Source organism: Phyllostomus hastatus, unplaced genomic scaffold (genome assembly GCF_019186645.2).
Source record: "Phyllostomus hastatus isolate PE091 unplaced genomic scaffold, TTU_PhHast_1.1 phas_contig_86, whole genome shotgun sequence".
Classification (NCBI taxonomy): Eukaryota; Metazoa; Chordata; class Mammalia; order Chiroptera; family Phyllostomidae; genus Phyllostomus; species Phyllostomus hastatus.
In genome coordinates, this window is record NW_025333977.1 from 44494818 (window position 1) to 44514756 (window position 19939).

Here is a 19939-nt window from a genome sequence, read left to right on the forward strand (position 1 = left end):
AGGGGGTAGGTAATCTGTCCCTAGGTGAACGGAGAAGAATTGGAGAGAGGGAGATGTGTTTGGGGTCTAGGGCCAGGATGGGCATGACAGAGCCATTGGTGTAATGCAGCAGGCTCTTCTTGCTAAAAAGAGAGCCAAGGGGACCACACACCCTCCTGATAGCCTGGAGGAAGGGTGCCAGACTGACCTGAATGCCAGATGAGGCTGGTAGAAAGGAAGTGCTTAAAAAATTGATTTCTCACATGCAAAAGCCAAGCTCCCCAATTTTCAGTGGGGCAGGCAATATGCCCCCAGGCCAGAGCACAGTGAATGACCCCTACCTGAACACCTACAAATGGAGGTGGACTGGTGCAGAGAGTTAAGGTCAAGGTCACTCAAAGTCTCTGCTGCCCTCCTCCTGCCTCCTCACCATTGGGAACCCCTTTTCTCGGGCCTTCAAGGATAGTGTCTCCACTCTACTCCAGTGGGTTGGAAGTCCTTCTTGGAGTCTAAGTTCTATGAGACAATAAAGCACTTTGCCAACCTATAAAGCAGAGTTCAGCTTAAAGGAGAACAAGTAATACTGTTACACCCACTGCTGCCACAAGCTAAATGGAAAACTGGGTGGGAACAGGGGTGGGGTATGAACCCATCAGTCACTTGAAGTTGAGGTAAGAAGTGTGTGTGTGTGCATCTCTTTGTGGAATGACATACCTGGCTTTTGAATCAATCTCTACCACTTGAGGATACACTTCCCGATCTTTTGTAGTTAGGCCTGGGAGCCTAACTAAGAGCCCCAAAAATAGATGTAATTATTTTAGAGTAAGGGCTGCCCAGCAGAGACAAGAATGGTCAGGATGGGAGAATCTTGGGCCCTGAGATGGAGAGGAGGGCAGAGGAAGGTTGCTAACCTCTGCTGCTCCCACCTGGTTGAAATGATCAATGTCCATCCTTTCAATGACACTGGGAACTGAGCTCCCCAATTTGTCCTGCAAGTTAAAAATCCAAGGATGGATAGATTCCATAGATAGAATAGAGATGATTTTCCTTCAAATTTCATTCAAAATCTTTGTCTGTTGTGACCTAAGTGCCCATCAGTAGATGCTTGGATTAAAAACTGTGGTGCATTTATACAATGGAATTCTATGCAACAGTAAGGAAGAAGGAAGTCCAGGGGCAAGAACTTTTGCAACAGCATGGATGGAACTGGAGACCATTATGCTAAGTTAAACAAACCAGTTGGTGAAAGACAAATGCCATGTGATCTCACATACAATAGGTATCTAGTGAATAAAATAAACTAAGGAGCAAAACAGAACCAGAGACATGGAAACATGGAACAGACTAACAGCTGCCAGAAGGAAGGGGAAGCAGACAAGGGTGGAAAGAAAGGGAAGGGGTTAGTTAAAGAATTTGTATGAAAGACCCATGGAGATGGAAATCATTATGGGAATTGACTGTGGGAGTCAGGTGGTGGGCTGGGTGGAGGGGACAAAGCGGGAAAAATTGGCACGACTGCAATGTAATATGTAAAAGTAAAAAAAAAAAAAAAGAAGCTTCAGGAAATGTTCCAAAAATATAACAAATAAACAACAATAATAAAAGATGAAAAATATAAGAAAATTACAGGATTAATTCAGGAGCTCCAACATCTGACAAAAAGGAACTCCAGAAAGAGAAAAGAGAGGAGGGAAGGAAGTTACCTATGAAATAACGCAAAGATTTTTCTCAGAACTGAAGAACTTGATTTCTAGATTGGAATGACAAACTAGTGTCTAACAGGGAGGGAAATAAAACCCATACCAAGTCACAAACCTGAAATTTTAGAATTCCTGGGATATAAAGAAGATCCTACAAACATTCAAGGTAGTGGGGGGTAAGAGGGAGGGGGAAACAGGTCACAAACTGAAGAATATTCTGATGGATTGAACTGGCTGTGATGTTACAAACAGGCATTCAGGGTCGTTCTCACAGATGCATACTGCACACTCCATGCAAAATAGGTTGTGGCCGCAGGGCACTAGGACAGCAGTCACTTCACTGTAGAAGCACACCATAAAATCCCACCCATACTGAGGCTCCTCACACCTCCAGCCCCAAGTTTGGAAAAGCCCTGAAGTGGCTTTTCGGGCAGGTGTCTTGGGAGTCTTGCCAGCTCAGAGGAGATGGCAGGAGAGCTGTGCACTGCCTGGAGAGTCAGCAGGTGTCTCGGTGGCAGAAAAGAGCCGTGAGATGGGCACTGCATTTTCCTGGCCCACCCACAGCGGGAGTAGCGGGGTGAGGGGTGGGGGAGCTGGTCTCTCCCACTCCATAGCACACATCTTACTTGTCCATGCTGTAGCCAGGAAACGGGTACCTACTGTAGCCAAAGTACCCTGCCCACCTAGGACTGGGCTCGAAGCCAAGACTGCTGAGCCAAGACATCCTCTCGGATGCAGCCCAGGCTATTCTGCTGGAAGGTGGAGAGGGACTTGGAGGCGGGCGGGTGCACCCACCCAGACTCTGAGCAGCGGCTGTCCAGTGCGGAGTCAGAACTCCCTGCCAGGAAGTTATTTTCGCTGTCGTATTCAAAAGTCTTGCCAGTGCACACTGCCAAGAGTGTCTCGACCTCCTCACCTACACGTTCCACGTGGCCTGGGTCACCGGTAATTTCGAACACCGGTCGTGATCGCGGCTCTGTGTGATAGTGTATGTCTTGGTCTGCTGCTGAAAGCACTTAATAGTTTCCCCCTTGGGGCCCACCACCAGCCCCATTACGAGGAAGGGCCTCCGCACTCAGGAAGGGCAGGCGCCACACCAAAGGAGGCCTCGCATCATGGAGAAGTGCTCGGCTGCTGAGATGATTTCCCTTAAAAAAAAAAAAAAGCCAGCTGAAGGACACCAGTTTTCCACCAGCCCTCAGTCCATTGCTCTCCCCCTGAAACATCCTAGTTTTCCAAAACCCCCATTTTTTCCATTATTCCAAATACCACTAGCCTAGGCATGGTGAAACAAAAGAGGAGGGAGAGAGGGAGGGAGACAGAGAGGCTGTGGAAGGGAAAAGAGCTATCGTTAGATTAACAGAACCCACTGTTCTTTTAAAATCTGTTGTGGAAAAGTTTGTATGTTCGGTATTTGCCTCAAGAGCTACTCAATTATGTCTCAATTATATTAAAATACCATATGTTCAATAGTCATAATGATGATTAAAATAATTGCTATCCGCATATTGTGTTGATGTTTCTATCCCTAGCCAGAAAGTTTCCAATTAAACCAATGATGTATAGTCAATTAAATGTGAATTATTAAAATAAGAGGATCGGTGGCAAAGTAGGAAAGCTGCTTTTGGTTGTCTTAATTTTTTTTGCTATTATTATTATTTTGTATTTTTAGGGCATGTATTCACTATCTATTTAATAGCTTCAGTTTTCTAAATAGTAGAATTTAGGGAAGAAATAACATAGGAAATTTAGTAGGTACTCCAGTTTTCAGAAATATTAAAGGTAAAATGATATTTAAATTTTAGGGAAAATAAAAGAGCTAGATTTGCTAAATAAATATATATGCTGGGATTTTATTATTTATTTATTTATTTATGTAAATTCATTATTGAGTTTTTGAAAATGAAAGGAAATCCCCTGGGTCAAAGATGAAGGGACTGAAAACAGGAAAACAACAATATCTAATAATATAATATAGCTTCTCTGGCAAAAAGTTGTATTTCTAAGGTAAGTTATGTGTATGTACATCCTGAGAAACTGGTGCATAAGCATTCCACTGGGAGCTGCAAAAAAATATTTAACAATATATTTACATTCATTTTAAATATCATTTTTATTTTTTTAAATTTGGGTACATTCAGTACATTAGTAGTACATAATTATGATTAGAAGTGAGTATTGCATAGTTTGGGAATGGATGTCAAGCTTTCTTTCACAGAGAAGGGTTCAGTTTGGAAATCACTGACACAGAGACTTTGGCTGTAAGGATAGGAGAAAATGCCCTGCTTTTCCTCCGGGACTCAGAAAGGGCTCCAACCTTGAAGAAGGAAAAAAGTAAAATAAAATCTGTTCACCAGCACAAAGAAATAAATAACAAAGCTTAGCTATATCAGATGAGATAAGGAAAGCCAGAAATTGTATCTATATATCTATATCTATATCTGTAACTATATCTATCATCTAGCAGTAAAGCAAAGAAAAAAATTGATATTAGATGTGAATTTGAATATATTAGTGAAGAAATAAGTGAAAACAGACCAGGTTGACTTTTCCAATTAAACTAAAAAGTTGGCTATAAGGCAAAATCAGGACATTTGCCTTTTATAACATGCTCAAATAAAAAATGAGACAGGGGAATTTTAAAATTAAATGATAGAAATTTACCAAGCACTAACAATAATAACAATGACAAAAACCATATCAAAGTAAGGTCAAACAGACATTTTGTCACAACACGTTATTTAGGATTAAAGATAATATAATGACAAGATAAATTATTCACCAAAAACTTAATTATATGTGTGTATGCATCTAATTATATTGTCTCCATTTATAAAACAAAACTAACAGTACAGAAGAAATTAAGACCATTAGTATTATTGTGTGAAAATTAAAACAAATTTCTCAGTAACAAATGGATCAAGCAAATGAAAAAATTGTGAGAATGAAGGTTGTAATACACAAGTAGCAAGCTTGATCTGATAGGCATATACAACCCCAACCCCAAGAGTAAAGATTTACTTTTTGATCCTTTTCAAAATGGCAGGGGTGTGATGAGGGTGGGGTCAGTTAGCTCCTGTGCTTATCATCAAGCCAAGGATCTTAAGTTTCTCCAGGTTTCCAGAAACATCCATGGTTTTGGAGAAGAGCCTAGGCATGTCTGTCTTATGGCCCTAGATACCCAGCAATAGGAACTGGCAGAGTTTACAGGCAGCTTCCACACTAGGTACGAGATTAGAGATTATCGATTGGAAAGTTTTTGACCATTCATTTGAAGCCCAAGTGGTAATTAGGGGCTACCTAAGAGAGAAAACTCTGACTCTTTTTAAATCATACTTAATCTCCAAATAAATGTCATAATTCCACCTAAAATATTACAACTATTCAAAATCAAATGAAGCACTAAAATCCTTTCCCCAGAAGAGGAAGTAAAGTCCTTGAGTGGTGTTTCATCTTCTGATATTTCATAATGTAAATACTATGATGTAAAACTAACAATATTTAAATACCACTATAAGGTTAATGCAACTCGGGTAACATTATAAGGGAATAGAGATAAAAATAGATAATTTGCTTAATATATGTATATACACACACACACACACACACACACACACACACACACAAACAGAGTCATAACAAAATAAGGAGGAATGCTCATAACAATTACAGTTTTCATTTCTGTAATTGGTCATATGGTCAGAGCTGGATTTTATAACTATCTTGTTTTACTATCCATTGTGTATCACTTCTGCCCTCATAAAAGCACTTTGCTGGTCACAGATCTTCACTATCTTTCCTGACGGGTCTGGGCCACTAGTTCTGCCTGGATTAGGTTGTTGTAGTTTTTCATTGTCCTTAATTGCAAGACATGGTAATACCAAGGGATATTTTACAGGATCTCCTGTATTCCAGACATACTCTTCCTTACCTCTATTGTGGAATAGCAGTTCAGTCTCTTTGGTAATCAGAATTAATCACCCCAGACAACACCATAACTCCCTTCTCTGCCAGTTGATTCAGAGGTATGAGGAGCCAAAAGTGGCTGAGTTGTAGTCTTAACTCCCAGTTCAATGGAGTGATTGTTGTATGTATTCTTGGTGGAAGCATTTCTTGCTCTGGAATTAAGGCCTATAGACAAGCAGAGCCTAAAGTTATTCAAACAGGAAGCATAAAACTTTGTTAGTGGGTCACTAGGGGTAATAGTGAGCTGTGTCACTTCCATTTCTAGTTTGATACACCCTTGTTTCCAGGCTAAGACACTATATGTATTGGACACTATATATTGGACACCAACTCAAGCTTATCCAGTAGGTTTTGGGAGAAACTTATCCAGCATGAAAGGTATTGCCATTGTGTCTCTAAAAGTACATTCCTTTTTTCATCAAACAGCCACTTCAGGGTGGTGGGGAACATGGTAACACCAGAGAATTTTATGAACATGGACCCAATTTCACACTTCTTTTCCTATCAAGTGTGTTCCTTGATAAGAAGCAATGTCACATGTAATACCATGATGATAGACAAAGCATTCCGTAAGTCTACACATGGGAGATTTGGAAGAAGCATTACATATAGGGAAGATATATCTGTATCCAGAGTGTCTATTCCAATAAGGGCAAAATGCTGCCCCTTCCAAAATGGAAGCTGTTCAATATAATCACCCTGCCACCAGGTAGCTGGCTGATCATCCCATGAATGGTGCCATATCAGGGGCTCAGTGTTGATCTCTGCTGTTCCTGGCAGGTTGGTCATTCAGTGGTAGATGTAGCCAAGACAGCCTTGGTGAGTAGAAATATAGTTGGGAAGCCCATGTAGAACCTCCATCTTTGCCACCATGTCACTTTATTCCAGAGCCACTGTGTGATTACCGGGGTGGCCGGAGAAAGAGGTTGATTGCACTCTCATGACTGGCATGAGCAAGCCTCTTATTTTATTTTACTGCCCCCACTTTATCCCTGATTCATACTCCCTTTCTCCTCTACAGCACATTTATTTTCATGTATTCCATTCATCTCCTTAGAGATTCATTACCTTTGTTAACATTTAGTGCTGTTTTGTATGTATGATTCTAATTAGAATAACTGATATTGGGCCATAGTTTGTATTCTGTTTTTTACTTTTGAAAGATAAGAGAGGAGACTCAGAGAGACCAAGTAATGTTCCAGAGTAACACAGACTGCATATTCATACCTGAGGTTCAAATTACAATGTGTTTAAGTCAGAAAGATCTTGCTATTTGCAGTATGACACAGTATTGCCATTAATTCACAGTATAACCAAATTCATGGCATATGGAAAAGTTATAGGAGTCTTACTCCATTTACCTTCTTGTGTATATTGAAGGAAAAATTCAACATTTTTAAAGATTGTAACAAGTTATACTATGCCATTTGTTCACTTCCTATGTGTACTTAATATCTACTAATATAGCAAGGCATTATGACTTTAAAATAATAGCAATTTCTGCAGGTCCCATAGTGCATTAGTTTCTAAAAACCTAACTTCATATAATTTGGAAATACCCTGTGGAGGGAGAACTAGACAAAACACTTGTCTGATTGATAAAGCATAATATAAGATCTGAATCTGTTATCTTGCCTTTAGAAAACATCAAGATGGTCAATAGTTTATGGTTTGCAATAGTAACAGCTTTCATGATGTTTTTGTCTTCTATTTGGAGAAATAAACAAAAACAATAAGAGAAAAATATCTTTTCTGTGCTATCATAATTTTTAACCCTTAAAAACAGCAGGTTTCCCTGTCTACACCCCAAGCTACTCCCAGGCCAAGGAAACCTCAAGTGTGGGAGGAGCAGGCCGTTCTGATCACCTTCCATTTGTTCCTTTGGCTGGCTAAAGGTGGACGGTAGCAGCCAGTGTGCTCCCGTGGGTGTAATTTCACGTTGTTTTGGCTTCTGTCTCAGGACAGAGAAGGGGTCACCTCAGCCCCTGCCAGCCAGCCTTGATGGGAGCTTTGGGAGCCTTTACTGGCTTTGTATGCCAATTATATCACACGAGAGCTGGGAAAAATAGTTTATAAAGTTAAGCTTGGAACTTTTCATGTGTTACCTGCTTTCCAAATCTTGGTAACGGGAGAAACTATTTCTGAAACCGTAAGAGGAAAGAAAACAGTTTCAGTGAAAACAAGGAAAACATCAACATCAACTTCTGTAAGCACGTCCACAGCCCACTCACCCCTTGGGCTGTTACCCCTGCTCCCTCCTCTCCTGCTTCCTCATCAGACACAGCTATTTGGTTCCCTCAAAGCAGCACATTTTCCAAAGCACCAGGCCACGTACTTGAATCTGAGGGTGCAGGTGATGGCTTGCCATTGGCTAGGAGCCTCCTTCCTGCTGCTGAAAGGAAAGGCCTTAGAGATGGGCCTTGTTACGGTTAGTAAGGTTAAGGTGCCCCTTGTATAAAATGACCAGTTGGCTCTAGATAATGAGGTATAGGAAAGTGTAAGAAGATAAGACCAAGACAATCACTGGAAAATTAGCATTAAACGGAGAAAAAGATAGTATGTATTCTTGGAGTTAGGGTTTTCTGTTTTCTGATTCTAAGCATACTGGGTGTCTGTGTGAGTGGGTACTCACATGCATTTGGTTATTTTATTATATGCTATAAAAAGGTGACTATAACAGGGATTTTTATGAGAAAAATTAATTGGTTGTTTTAACCATGTAAGTGAACATGTAACCAATTTTCAAGCTATATTTCAAATACAGGTACTCTTTTAATTATGTTTAACTTTTTACTTATACCGTTTTCTGCCTTTTTTGTTCAAGCACATTGTTATCAACAGTCAACAATAAATTGTAAGAGTTTACCTAAGAAAAAAATTCTCATTCTTAACATGTCTTTTAAGTATGATTATGCAAGATTTTTATTATAGCACCTTTCACGCAGATTTACTTTGCCCACTGGTTACGAGAATTTACGAAAATAGCATTCCTTTTGGTTTGACTAATCACATCAACATGAAATAACCTTGAGTACTTATTAAATTTTCCATAGCAAGCAAATTCCATTAGCATCTGTCAGAGTTCACTGGTTGCTACAGGTAGGAAGGTCAAGGAATGCGCGGTGCTATAATTCATCCCTGCTGTATCTGATATGCTTCAAACAACGCAGTCGCACTTGTGCAACACAGGGTCACAGACAAGCAGCAGCACTAGGCTGAACTGTATTGGGAAGTAACCAGAATGAAGGAAACAGCACAAATAAGGTAGAAAAGGAAATAAAATTATTTGGTACCTTTTGCAAGCCAGATCTATGCTAGGTGAATCACTTATGTCTTTCTTAAAAAGCTCATGACATAGATATTATCATCTGCTTTTACTAATGTTAAATGTGGCTTAGAAAGATGAATAAATGCATCTTAAAATCAGTCAAAGTAAGAGTCTGAACTGGGACCCAGACCTTTCTGAACAATCCTGTACAGTTTTTGGTACTGAAAGTAGTAAATGAGGCAAATAAAGGGTCAGAAATCAGATATGCCAACAGGAATTAAGACGTGTATTAAAGATTAGCTGAAAATAATACAAGCAAACATATCTTTTCAGAAATCTTTGGAGAAGTTTTAAAGTTGATTGGTGGTAGTCATAGGTCAGGCCAAGAGTTTAATAACCTGGAGACCCACCAGTGCTAAGGAAAGAATATGAGCTGAGCAGAAAACCTGCAAGGATACTCTTGGCTTAATATCTGATAGGGAGAAAGCTTGTAATTTTAACTTTATCTACTTTCAAATTTAATAAGAATTAATAAATAAAAGGCTGGTTACAGTTACTCAGGTTGAAATTGTAAACAGCCAATAGATCACGAGTGTGTCCGAGATTTCTCTCCTAATATTCAGTGAACAAACATGAGCCACTGCAGATGGGGAGAAGGAGAAAGAACGTGGGAAGAGGTGATGGAGGAAAGGGGCAGAGAGAGAGAGAGAAGATGGGAGAATAGGAGCCTAAACCAGAATAAAAGGTGAAAAACAGATGAGAAATATTTCAGAGAACCGGGTTGCCAGTGGGTTAGGAATGTCAGAGAAAAGAATGGTGCAAGATGATGAGAATTCAGCGAAGGAAATCCAATTACTGAGATCAAAAATGCAGAAAGATTTTAGAAGTGACTGGGCTAAAAAACATGCCATTGAATTTATCTGCATGTGTAATTCTTGTTTCCCTCTTCTTTAAGATTCAAAAATCACTTATAAAATTCCTTTGCAACAATAAAAATGTATTATTTTTACAGAATAATACATTCTGTTTGTGAAACAGAATTCACAAAGTTTTTGAAAATTCATGTTTTTAAAAACAACACCTATGTGACTTTCAAAAGCATTAAGAAATAATTTACATTACCTGTTTTAAAAAGTTCATTGAGATTTCATTTATTTATATTGTCAGTTGTATATTTAGAACTGGAAGAGTATAATAGCATACATTGATCTGAAATATTTGCATACAACTCTAGAGCACTTTTACAATGAGACAGAATTATTTAAGAAAATAAATCAAAATGTAAAATTTCAATAGGTTATGTACATTCAATAACAAAAAACATATAATTAAAGGGTACTATAAAATCCAAAATCAAGCAGAGTACTTATATTTTAAAAAGCAAGTTGAGGCATGATTGCTTATATTCTATTTATCAGAGGCTACAAATTTAATTATCTTTGATCCTGAGATAAATAATAAAAACTCTAGTTTCATAGGCTACTATTTCATAAAAAAAGAATGTAAATTTATACTTTCATAATACAATTTATTATTTTGTTTCAGTTAGTCCTATGGAACAGTAAAATATGGTCTGGAAATTGTGAAGTACAATTCTTGACTTTATTGAGGAACATTTTATCAAACTAAGACTAAAATTTAACTGGCAATGTAAGTTTCAATTTAAAATGAAGTTTAAGTGTTCTTACATATGAAAAAAGAAATTTCTTCTTTTCCACGAAAATCTATAACATTATCAACTTCCTACCATCATGTAGAAGATGTTTATTTGAATTACATGAAGTTTCCATTGCCATAAAAAAATAAGTCTTGAAATCTTTCATGATTTGTCATTTTGCTCCCCTCCTTCATTAAATAGTCAGACAGTAAATCTTCAATAGTCTAAGATGCATTAAACAAACTTTCAGGGCAATTTTAAGCCTGTGGCTATAAAACAATAAAATGGATCCCTCTAGAGGATATTCTTATAATCATTCTTGTTTGAAAAACATTTTTTACATTCAGATATCTAATATAAATACAACTATATCTTTAAACAGAAAATATGTAGAGTGGCCTATGTAGCTGTATTATTTCTTTGCTGATTCATAAGAGATAACTAGTATTTAAAACTACTCAAGCAAGTTTCTCATAACCTTAAACAACAACAAAAACTGAAATCAAGGTAACAAAACAAAACAAAATTACAATGGTTATTATAATTAATTCAACAATAATAATAACAATGACTTGACTATTATCTTAGCCTCATCATTTTACAGATGATAAAACTGATGCTCAAATAGTTAAAGTTACAAAGTGATCGTTATTAAGCAGCGGTGTTGCTGTTCAAAGGACAGCCTTCCTCACGCTGTAATATTTATACCAAACAGCCAAATGCCTTAATGTAGAAGCAGTGAATGTATGCATGCATCTGTCACAAAAAATGCAAACTCCAAGAATAATTAAGTGACCCCTAAATTTATATATAGAGATGTATCTATTGGTTTAGCATCTTATAGGTCTATATATACAAAACTGAAAAATTGAATGATTTACAAAAAAAATTATATAGATTTTCAATGCCCACCCATCTTTTTCCCCTAAGCCAGATACCTTTAACTTTTAAGATATTCTAAGGACCTAAATTTTTACCATGCACAATGCATTTTCAGTTTGGTATGCATATCTTATTTTATTCCATTATAAATATAAACTCAAGGGATAACTGTTCTATGAGAGTAAAAATCTGTGTCAAAATCACTGCAGAATAAATGTAAATAACAAATGTGTAAATTGAGTAAGAGTGGGATTAGCTAGTAAATTCCTGGAGCTGTGAAGATCTCAGTAAAGTCAACTTTTTTAAATATAAAAAAAATTAAATGAGTTTTGTTCTTATTTCTTTAAATAGATTTAGGGACAAACAGAACTCAAAAAGGGTCTGCAGATTTCAGCACCCTGCCTGACTGAAAAAAAAAAACACCCATATCACTCATTTTTAAAGATTTCTACCAAGGTGTCACAGATTTACTTCAGCAGTAGCTAGTAAAATGGGTTTGCAGAACAAAGGTTTGGAAACAGAGAAATCAACTTTCTCAGCATAATAATCCAGCCTATCCATTAGTATCTAACAAAACATCCATGTCTTTCTTACTTTAAAACTAGTTAGTTTTGACCTTCTTAATTATAATTTTTATGACTTGAAGGATATCAAATCAAAATTTTGAGAATCAGAAAGGACCTCAATATATCATTTCATTTCAGGACAGCATAATCTCATGATATAAAAGAGTCTAGAAAGAACTAGAGAAGCCAAATAATAAGCAAGGTCACACAGAGACTAAATGACTCAAGACAGACTAAGGGATGGGGTCTTATTCCTCGTCTGCCTAGATCCTCTACACAGTACTGCTTTGTCCATAAAATCCTAAAAGTAGCTTGGTATCAAAACTCCCCAAGCAATGAAATACACCACAAGTACTCCATAATTTACCAGAGTAACTGATTAATTTCTTGATTTGTTTGAATTGCCCAAAAGCAAATAATGAAATTGTTTTCAAGCATCTATGTATGACATTAAAGCATGATATCTTCTAACTGACATATGTAGATATTCTATTTATTTCATTAAATATAACCCTATCCATGAAGTGAAGATAAGCATTTCTTTTAGTTTAAATAGAAGTATAAACAAAGAATTTATATTAGCTTCTATTGTGCTGGAAAAAATAGAAACTGTACAAAAAACAGGAAAGACTGATGTGACCCAGAAAGTATTTCCAACTGTGTCTTACAAAATGTTTGGTCAGCCAAAAGCTTTAAGAGGAAAACTACCCGCACTAGCCTATTTTCAATCTCCTGGAAGACATAGCCTCGAGGTAAATAACCAATTAAAATGAAATGGTAATAAAGCAGAATGGAGAAAATAGTAAGAATAAGTTGAGACTTCAGGCATCTGGGACATGATGGGTTTGGGGTGGAGAGGGTTGGAGCAGTGGCAGGGCAGAGCTGAGGAGAGCCGGAGGGACATCGTCCTGCTATTGTGTGTTAACCAGACATCCTCTCCTCATCTTCCCTGCAAACTGAGTCCAATCTGTCACATTTTCTCTAGACCTTTATGCACCTGGTGGCATGAAAAACTTGTCAGCCTTCTAAACCCTTCATGAATTCTGTAATACAAGATTAAATTTACTTATGAAGTTATTAAAATATTTTTCATAAAATAAAACACACTTGATCTTATACATTTTGGAATCTCAGCACAATATCTAGCACATAATAGGTGCCCAATACATATTTGTGGAACTACTGAAGTTGATAATAATTCTACAATACAGCAATAGGCGCTGAGTTTCGTTACAGCAATAAGACCTTAGCAGCAGCAAAGCATGGAGCATTTGGTGAAGAGATGAGTAATTTTAAGACAAACATGAGCCAATTGTAAAACCCAGTTTGAAGAGCAAGCTGGAGGGGTATTTAATAGTTATATGCCTGGCCATTGTCTTTGTTTCCTATGCAATAATTTATGTTTACATTTTGTTATTGAACCACTGAATTATTTAATTCCCAAACTTAAGCATGATAATTGGTACCACTTTAATAGTATTACGAAAATAAAAATTACCTTATCATAAGAATGCTCTGTTTATCACATTTAAATCATCCTACTACACCTTTTTCAGCAACTATCTTTTTCAAAGATTCTCCCATATCTCTATCAGTGGTCTGTGAAATCGTCCCTCTGTTTGACCTCATCACCAGTATAATGCACTACTGTGTTTCACAAGGAGTGTCAACAGTTGTTTATCCTGTTTGCTTTCTTTTATTCCAAACTTTCTGATTTTGTAGTAGGCAGTCTATGACATCTTTCTTCTTAATCTCAAAGAGGGAATCTTCAAAAATGAGTTATGATATAGGCAAATACCAAGTATAGTCACCCCATATTCACATTAAAATGTTAAACCATTGAATTTTATGAAAGCCTATTAAGTTTTTTGATGAACAAAAAATTAAAATGAAATTCTAAAAAAGGAAGGAAATTTCTTTTATTTGCAGCACAATGAACTTCTTAAAGCATTTTAAAAGGGGTTTGCTTCAAACCAAATCTACAATTTTCTACTAGATCGCAGATGTGTAAGAGATGTGTGCTTACTTGTAGAATGGTACCAAAGAGTATCAGAATGTCACTTCAAAATACACCACTTTGGCATAAGGATTACTTTGAGCTGAAAGCAATTGAGGAAAAGCAGATACAAGAAAAGCTCTCTCTCTCCCCCTGTTTACCTAAAAGTATGATGTAAACTGGAAAAGGTATCTCTCCCTGCCTTCTCCAGCAGGAAGGACAGAAGTGACCCACTAGAGAAAATTCTAGACATCTACCAGACCACAGTCAGAGCTAAGGGAGTCCACATAAGAAACCTACAAAAATGATGCCTCTTCTGCCTTCATTTCCCCATGTGCTTGCCCTCCCACAGTTTGCACACTAAAATCTCAAAATCCTTTTCCTTTGTGATAGTATGTCTCTAAAAAAATGTATTTTTTCAGCTTAATAAACCCCAGTTCTAATCATTCATTTGAATTATTTATTGCATGCCCCCATGCATATGCATGATGCACATGTTAACACACCGCAGTTGTATTTCTCTTGTCAATCTCTCTTATAAGTTTAACTTATAGGGCCCCTGCCAGGGAACCTAAGATACACCGGATTCGTCATAAAGCTACCCATGCAAAAGAAGAGCACTCAGTCTGTCACGTGCCACCTTCATCCTGATGTTCCTCCAGCTGTGCTCTGTGCATATAAAGATATTTTCTCACAGGATCATGGGCTTTCTCTGCATCCAGCTCAACCCTGTAACCCCTTTCTTCCCAGGGCTCCTCTCTTCTGGTAGAAATCCATCTATGGCAATGAGGACATCTGATGGAAATACCCTAAACTTTGTATTATTGAAAGACTTAGTTTTCTTAAAGTCTTAAGCTAACCTTCACACATACATGAATATATACAGAGCTATATTCTCATGTACTCTCAAAGAAATACAAATTTCCATTTTACTTTCTCATTGAATGTATAACATTGATTGAGTACTCACAATTTGGCATGGAAAGAAAGAATCAAAATTTTGCTTGGACATACTAGTTATGGATGCCTCTGAAGATGTCAGTGGGACTCTGGATTAATCAGTTGTAACGTGTTGGGAACCACCCTGCCAGGTATCAGAAGCTGTAACCCCCGCCTAGGCTAAGGCTGAGGGAGTGGCCTTTGATCGTAAGCCAGCAAGGAGACAAAAGCTTATCTCCCTGGCAGGAGCACTGCTTCTGCTGCTTCATTCATAACTGAACCCCAAAGCTTGGTCAGTTAGCCAATGACGGGTAAGATTCCCCAAGGGGGGAACAATCTAAGACAGGCACAATCATGTGGGAGGCCCCCAAGAAAAGACTTTGGAGGCTACAGCAAAAGGGGGTGATGGACCCTCACTCCTCGGCTTTGACATAGCCAGAGTCCTCAACGTCTGGGAGAAAATCTCCTTATCTATTGGTTGCCTTAGTTCCCTTGCTCCATCTAAGCCTGAAACAATGATAGGGTGGTGCAGCTCTGTGCTGAAAAGGGTGGATTCCCCGGGTGATCAGGCCTAAGGATATGTAAAATCCTGTGAAACCTTCTTTGTTTAGAATGCTCTCAGTTGAATGATAAGAGTCCAAGGAAGAACTAAGTTTTTTCCTTAAAAGTCTTACAGCTCTTTGACCCTGACTCAAAATAGACCCTCAGAGTTCCTTGTTATCTATTGTTTGACCCTTACTTCCTCATAATGAGTAATGTGCTTTACCTGAATTCTTATGCAAAACGATGGTAAATTGGCACGCTTCCCACTGGAGGGGGTGGCCATCCCGTTCCTACTTCTCCACAGAAACTAGTCTGTCTCTGTGCAGTTTTTTCTCACGTTTTCTATGAGCCATCTGCAGCGTTCTGTGATCACTGCTGGCTGGTGACCCACGCATCAGTAACGTATGGTAGTACTTGGTGATGTTGACATACACTTAGGAATTAGACTATAGATGTTATATAAGGCTCTGGGCCTGGAAAAGACAAAATAGAAAACACAATTTAGTCCTGAGCTCCAAACATTCCAAAATGTAGTTGTTGGGAGAAGGAGCACAATTTGTAAAATAGGTTTTAGAAAGAGTGACTAGTAAGATCAGATTTATATGAGGAATTTTGCTGTGTCTGAAGATACTTGAAATGTCTATTATAATAAAGAGGAAATGTTTCTGATTAAATATGCAGATTCACCATACACATTTATTCATATTCTTTTTCCAAAATTCCATAAAATAAAAATAAATTAAAAAAACAAATTTTAAAAATTAAGGCTAAAGGAGGAAGTAATAGAAAAGACTTCAAGATTTCAGACAATATAAAACACAGTGGCCAGGAGACAACTTAGTTGAGCAGCTAAAATCCACGTGCCCAGAAGAAGCAAGCAGACTGGCACTGCGCACCCTCAGAAATCTCATGAAGCGGAGGAGGCAGTCCTTTGGAAGCTTGTGCTAAAGGTGGGCTGCAGCCCGGCAGTCTGTGAAGGCCACTCTGGATTTGGGGACACCCAGCACAAGTTACTTTCTGAGAACAGAGACTAAATGAGACAATTCAATAGTTAAACTCAGTTAAATAATTAAATGAGGATATGCCTATATTCCCCACTCAATTACCAGAAAGCCAACAAAAGTTTTCTATTTCCCAAGGCAAGAGATTAGAAGACAGTTGTTTAGAAAAACTGTCCAATCCAAAAGAAAAAAAATGACCATTTGAAGATCCCTTTTGAAGGAACTGACTCCTTTGTAATCCTTGTCAGTGAGTTCTGTCAGCACCAACAGAGATGCAACTGACCTCTTAAATGAAGCATTTTTAAAATCTGTAATTAACATGACAGTTCATATAATAATATTGTATCCTTGAAGTGATAACAGGATTTTAAAGCAAATTTCTGAGTACAAAAAAAAGAACTACTGTAAGTATAAAATATAATAGTTTTTAAAAATTTTAGCAGAATTTTGGCAGGATAACAGTTAACAAAACTTCAAGAAGGAAGACTCAAAGATGTAGAAATATAAAATACAATGAAAATGTTTTAGAATAAATGCCAAAGGTCCAATCTTCAATTACTAGATATTAGAAAAAATGAGAATGGAGATGCTGAGAAAAGTTCCATACAATACAGAAACAATAAAAGAAAAATTTACAAATCAATATCATGATTCTCTGGACTGACAGGATTACGCAAGTGCTGCTACACTGAATGACAAAAGACTGACTTATGATGACAACATTTCAGCACAAAGATAATAACATAAAAGTCTTCCTGAGATAAACAGAAAGACAACAGGTCACATCCAAAGATCAGGTACCTGAAGATCATTGGACTACTTACAGCCACATTGGAAATTTGACAACGGCATAATATTCAGAATTCCAAGGGACACTATCTCCAACCCAGACTTTTGTACCTGCCAAATTTTTAAGCAACTGTGAATTTAAAATATGGACATGTTTACCATCCACACAGTTTCCCAGAGAGTTACTTTACTTTATGCATTATTAAACCAGAAAGTAAAGTGAGAAAGAGAGAAATGAGCCAAGAACTAAAGGATCCCACACAACTAGTGTACAGGAAGATCACAAAACAATAGTGAAGGGGGTCCCAGGTACCCAGCTCCATAGTTTGCATAGGAAGAAACCAGTAGAGATTATAGAACAACAGAGGATTTCTCATAAATGTCTTCAAATTAAAAAGAAACATTAATAATCCAATGGGTTTGGAATTACTTGGAAGGATGCTTATCATTCTTCTATATATTTTGGGATGTATTAGTGACAAAGAAAACTAAGTGTATAAATAAAATAAGGTAATTATTAAACTCTAAGAAATGATGAAAGTAAAGGAAATGTAACCATGATATACATTAGGGTTCAGCTGAGTATATTCACATAATAATTATAATACAAGTAGCAAATATTGATTTAACTAAAAGTTTGAGGTTAACTATGCTTGAGGATGGAATGCATTGTGTTTTGGACATGAAATATATCATGGAGTAGGAACGTCTTTTTATCTTTTTTCTTTATTTTTCAGTTTATTGGTTTATAATTAGCATACATCACTATAAGTTTAAGTCATACAGCATCATAGTTTGAGTTACATATATTGTGAAGTGATTATCACAAGTTTACTTAGCATTTATTATCTCATATATGTACAATAAAATGGAAAAAAATTTGTAATGAGAAACTTATTATTTACTATCCTAACAAGTATTCTATATAACAGTATTAACTATAGTCATCACATTGTACATTATTGCCCTTGTACTTATTGATCTTATAGCTGTAAGTTTATACTTTTTATCTACCTTCTTTTAATTCCTCCTTTATCTATCTCCCATCTCTGGTAACCATAAATCTGATTTCTTTTTGTACACTTTGATTTTTGTGTTTTAGATTCTACAGATAAGTCATATCATATAATATTTGCCTTTCTTTAACTTATTTCTTTTAGCATAATGCCTTCAAGGTCCATGTTGTTATAAATGGTAGGATTTTCTCAATTTTATAGCTAAATTATATATTGTAAATTATAAATATGTATTAAAATTATGTGTATATAATTTTAACCATTATATATTCATATATTTTAAATATTAATTGCTGTTCAAGTACAGTTTTCTGTTTTTTACCCCCATCCCAGCCCACCCCCCCAGCCCTCCCCACTTCCCTCCCATTTCCACCTGCCCCTAGTTTTTGTCCATGTGTCCTTTATACTTGTTCTTGTAAACCCTTCCCCTTTTCCCTTGAAATTCCATCCCCTCTCCCCTAGGGTCACTGTCAGCCATTCTCAATTTCAGCGTCTTTGGTTATATTTTGCTTGTTTTGTTGTTTAATTTTATCCATAATATGTATAAACACTTCTTTATTCATTTATCCATTAATGGACACATAGATTGTTTTTATGTTCTCATGTTTTAGCTATTGTTAATGATGCTGCTATGAACATAAGGATGCAGATATCTTTTTAAGTTAACATTTTTACTTTCTTTTGATATACTCTCAGAAGTAGAATTGCTAAATCATGTGGTAGTTCTATTTGTTATTTTTAGGGGAACCTCTATACTGTTTTCCACAGTGGTTGTACCAGTTTACAATCCCACCAACAGTGGACAAGTGTTCCCTCTTCTCCTTATCCTTGTCTGGATTTATCTCTTGTCTTTTTGACGATGGTCATTCTAACAGGCGAGAGGTGATATCTCACTGGTGTTTTGATTTGCATTTTCTAACGACTAGTGACGTTGAGAATCTTTTCATGTACCTGTTGGCTAACTGCATATCTTCCTTGAAAAAATGTCTATTCAGGTTGTTTTCCCATTGATAATATAAAATCAATAAGTAAAGTATAAAATTGAAAAACTCAAAGTAATAGTTTTATGAAAATGAATATTAGAAGAAACAACAAAAAACTGAAAGTATACATTTTTTCCAGAAAATGAGGAGTGGGGAGGGTAGATAAAGGATGATGATGTTTTATTTTATATATATAATATCTGTTATACATTATATTTCATATAATATATTTCATATTTCACATTTTATTTACATATCACATATTACATATTGTATATATGAAATCAATTGAGGATACACTTGATGAGAAATCTGACAATTTACCCTTGAATTTGCTGAGATTAAAGTTGTTTTGTCATTGACAAAGTGGTTTCACTGAGTATAAATGAAAGCTCTACTGGAGTGGATTATTTAGAGAACAGGAGGTAAAGTAAAGAGAGAAAAGCAAAATATTATTTGAAAAGTTTTACTTTAATTGGATTGCAAGAAAATGCAGTGATACTAGAGGGGAACATATGTTCAAAGAATTTGTTTATAAAAGTTTGAATGATAGAAAATAATATATTTTTCTATTTGCTTACTAAAAAATAGAAATACAATCTTATATTGGTTTCTTACTTATTTTTTCCAGGAAGTTGAAAACACCTAAATTCC

General features: G+C 36.6%; 1 pseudogene; it reads right to left on the reverse strand.

The window, feature by feature from the left end:
* Positions 1-1877: 1877 nt before the first annotated feature.
* Positions 1878-19939, reverse strand: part of LOC123827355 — a 51434-nt pseudogene continuing 33372 nt past the window's right edge.